General features: G+C 36.2%; 1 non-coding gene across 1 annotated transcript; it reads right to left on the bottom strand.

Annotated features, from left to right (window-relative positions):
* Positions 1–3,446: 3,446 nt before the first annotated feature.
* LOC113831562 lies at positions 3,447–3,590 on the bottom strand. Its single transcript, XR_003479521.1, has one exon. It is a non-coding gene; the product is annotated as a small nucleolar RNA SNORA48 (small nucleolar RNA).
* Between the last annotated feature and the right edge of the window lie 1,015 nt (positions 3,591–4,605).

Here is a 4,605-nt window from a genome sequence, read left to right as displayed (position 1 = left end):
GAGACAGGATTATAGTTCCTAGTATTAATTATAAATTAGCATACTTATGTAATTTTAAAGAACCAGGTGTTAAAATACAAGGTTTTCTTAAATGGTAAGTTATAGAGTGTAACCAGAGGTGACATTAGAGAGCAAATCTCTACAGGTATTTGACTCAGTGACAAATGCAAATGCATATGCAAATGCAACTAAGGCAATCACAGAAGCACACATTGAAGGCCATGTAGTTGAGGCATTTCTCCAGACAGGAGACTGAGCAGCAGTGTGAAGTCTTTCACCTCCTATCTGCTTATGCATTGAAGCGATGACACTGAGGTGGAGAATTTGTGTAAGTTGTTGCAGACTGGAAAAATGATGCAATGTGAAGGAAGTAAACACACAGTAATAAAGAAGATGCAAAGTCAGGAGAAATGAAATCCCCATGGGAAATGGATTGAAGAGCCAGTGTGGTATGGAGGGAGAAATTACAAACACATTTCAGATGTCCCAAGTGTCACTGAAGACTCTTAAAAGTGGCAGAGTATAAGAGCTGCACCACACATTAGAGACCACCATTTATAAAGACAAGAGAGCATTACTCAAGGATGGATGATAGATGATGTAGATATTTTGAAGGTTATTTTGTTTCATTTTTGCTTTTGAATCTTTACCAGAAGTTTCTGTGCTACAAGTGAGTGTGACGTGAAGGAATCTGATATTCTTTGCTCAATTTTGTTTTTGGCAATTTCATATATGTATATCATGCATTTTTATCAAGTGTCCCCCTTACTATCCTACTCAAACTCTTCCCAGGTCCTTCTCTCTGTCATCTCTCTCCCAGCTTCTTCCCATTTTTTAAAAATTTATTCATCTGATTCCAGTTAGTGCTGCCTGTGTTTGGAGAGATGGGGTCACCATCAAGTCATGGATACATTATCATTCTCCCCTAAACAAAATTGACTTTCTCCCCCCAAGTAGCCATCAGGTGCCAATAGTTGCTCAGTCAGGGATAGGGATAGGGGAGTTACAAACACTCCATGCTGGATTTTTTTAAAACTAGATTGGCCTTGAACAAATCTTGTGCAGGTAACTACTGATACAGTGAATCCACAAGTGCAAAAGCATTGTCATGTCCAGAAGACAGAATTTAACTCCAACCACTGGTTCTTACATTCATTGTACCCAATTCTGTGATGTCTCATGAACCTTAGTAGAAGGAGTATGATATAGATATCCCATCTACAGCTGAGCACTCAGAGTGCTGATTATTCTCATTTCAAATTAAGTGTTGGTTTTTGTTTAAGAGCTTTATACATAAATTCTGTGTGGTGTGATCAAATTGTCTTCCCATTTTCTCCCTTATAACTCCCCCTAATCCACCCAATACTGCTCTGTCCCACCTTCATGTCATCTTTTATAAATCAATGGAGTCCTCTTAGGCTACCTATATATGCATGGGTATAGGACCATCCACAGGAATATGTGAAATGTTTCTGGAGGACTGCATGGGAAGAAAACTGTATTACTGTATTACAGCCATATTGGCAAGATTTAATTGCATTTTAGGTTATTGAGGAATAGATTGAAGCTCATCAAGGGCAATGTTAAATCTGATTCATGCATGTTATAGTTGCAGAGTTTTAGAAACAGCAATTATACCTGTAAAGCTGTGTGAATGCAATCTATGGTGTTGAAATATACATTTAAAATAGTTAGAATAGCCATTTTAAAATTGGTAACAATTTTTAAAACATAACAAATATATCCGTGGAAGAATGTGTGAAACACATTTAACAGGTGAGCAGCAGTGCTAGAGGATACAGAGAACATGGAGAAAGTTTCACATTGAACCCTGACAGTCATCATAAATGAAATTACCCCTATGCTTGGATACTGAGACTAAGAATTTCTGAGGTACTAAAAGATGAAGGGTGTGTAATACTGAATCAGGAAAGAAGTTTAAATTCTTAGAACTAAATTGAGAAGCATATTTCCTCACAGGGCAGTGGTGGCACATGCCTTTAATGCCAGCACTTGGGAGGCAGAGGCAGGCAGATCTCTGTGGATTTGAGAGCAGTCTGATCTACAAAGCAATTTCCAGAACAGTTAGAACTAATACATAGAGAAACCCTGTCTCAAAAGCTATAAAGAGTCCCAGCCATTTCTTCGCTTTCTCTCTGTCTCTCTCTCTTCCTTACTCTTGGTCCTGTTTTGTTCTTCTATTTCTCTCTTGCTAGCTTTCCTGCCCTATAACAAACTGGTTAATAGTCTCAAAAATAGTAAAAAGAGTATAGTTCCTCATGACTCCAGCTCTTTCACTCCTCCTTGCTTAATTGTGATGTTTTTGCTTTCCAATTTGAGGACTCAGATATAAATTGTCCTGTTAGGCTATGCATGAAAATTCCCATCAATAGAAATATTAAACATTCTCTTATTATTATAGTACAATTTTTCCATATACATGAAGTCATTACATAAATGTTAAAGTAGTCATGTGTTAAAGTAGTTATCACACTAGATGAAATTTGTGGTGGAGGAGACAAAAATATATTTTCTGTTTAGGTCATAGTTGCTTCGTTACTAATCACTTTGCCTAGATTTATATGTCTAAAATTAAAATGTCTTACATACCATAAGTTCTAACAGATTGACAAACCCTGCAAATCTTCTTTTGAAGTTTACTTAGTTGAATTCAGGTCAGGCTCATAATTTGCTCTGCAAATTCTTAACAATAATAAGTAGAAGAATTCACTCACTATTCATTCTGCAAGCCCTTACAGTAAGTAAGGAAAAAGAATTCTTTGGTTACTTAAATACTCATGTTAGAATATCTACAAAAATAAATATAATAAGAGTAAAAGTATATCAGAATTGAAGTACCTTTGACAATGCTCCAATCATGTTGGGCAATTGAACATGTTTGTCCAGAGAAAAGAATTTGAATGACTAAGATTGTGGTATTATAATAGAGGCCCACTAATGCCCTGATCAGTTAAAATGAAATTTTCTTGAATTCACAATAATGATTTCAATAATTGGTTCATGGAGATAGAATGAGAATTGTGTCTAGAGTAACTGGGATGGGAATTTGTGATATCTCCATGCTGCCTGTGTTTTGTAACCTCTGAATGTCTGTAGGAAGCTTTATCAATGTCATTGTTCAGAATAATTATCAACTACATGCAGTGATTTTTTTCATTCATGAAACAACCTCTTTCTCCTGAGACATTTCTCTTGAGATCTGTCCAATGTTGTCTATGTGACTTTCTGTTCATTAACTCTTGAGTTCTAATGTTGATATACCTTGGGCTTCAGAATAGAGAATTCAAAGATGAAAATGCTGAAATCTCAGTACAGGGAGTGGAGAGAAAATAGTATTTTGTGGCAAAGACTAAGTTGTATCACTAATAGTTCTATAACCTAATCAAAGTCTTCAAAATTTCTCAATTTCAAATTCCTTTTGTTTCTAATGTACCCTAGGCATGAAATAGCTTTGGCCATCAAGCCAGGCATCAAGCTAGGATGAACAAAGGCCTACTCTGTGCTCTGGCCCTGACTGATGTAAGAACAACATCACCAAGAAGGTGTTTCTTTTCCCATTGCCAGGGTGTTCAATTTCAGATTCTTAATTTGTCAAAAAAGAAATATTCAGCTAATCTTACATGGCACTTATGAGAAAAAACACATTTATAATTCATTTAAGGTACTTAGCCAAGGTCTTGTATCACAATACATGCCCTTTAACATTCATGAATACTTTTCTCCTGGCCTAGGTTCACCTTGGTTAGAATAACTGGCTATGAATGTAAGTATGTAATACCACAAGCATCACATCATTTTGCAGACATTGTTCATTTATTCTTTATCCCTCTAATATACATCAGAACTTTTCTATGTGACTCTGCAAAGTTTAGACACTGGAAAAAATGTTAGAGAATAAAACACTTTCCATTTTAACATTTTCTATTGTAGTGTAGAAAGCCATTAGGTACCAAACATAAATACCAGTAGTAAATATTAACAAGGTATTTACCATGTGTTAGCTACCCCCACACACACATAGTACACCAATTCCTTTAACTTTTGTAATAACATTGTAAATAATAGAAAAATATTATTGTGTGTGTGTGGTGTACAAATACAGTCGGTGTATATGTATTCATGTATGTGTAAGTATACATGTATGAATATACACATGTACACATGAATGTGGAAGGGCAGAGATTGCTCTCAAACACTTTTCTATCACATACTCCACTTGACATACTCAGACATACTTTCCTACTTAAACTCAGGACTCACTGATTTGACTAGCTTAGTCCATAAACACACCCAAAAAACTCCATCTTTATCTCTCAAAGGCCAGGATTATAGGCGGTCTACCTTATCAGCCTAGCATCAGTGTGGCTAGGGATCTGACCTCAAGTTTTTTTTTTGAGTATTTTATTATTAGTTCAAATTAGGAACAAGCTTTTTTCACATGTGTCCAGGGACAGAGTGTATCCCTTCATGTGGGACGGTCTCTCAAAATCCCTTCTTACACCAGGGAAAAATACTAATCCACTACCAGGGGACCCCTGGAGTGCAGAGGCATCCTCATTGACATCCATGTTCAGGAGTCTGGAT

The sequence above is a fragment of the Cricetulus griseus genome, assembly GCF_003668045.3.
Source record: "Cricetulus griseus strain 17A/GY chromosome 1 unlocalized genomic scaffold, alternate assembly CriGri-PICRH-1.0 chr1_1, whole genome shotgun sequence".
Lineage (NCBI taxonomy): Eukaryota > Metazoa > Chordata > Mammalia > Rodentia > Cricetidae > Cricetulus > Cricetulus griseus.
The sequence above is the reverse complement of the archived record's forward strand: the minus strand, read 5'-3'. Positions and strand labels throughout refer to the sequence as shown.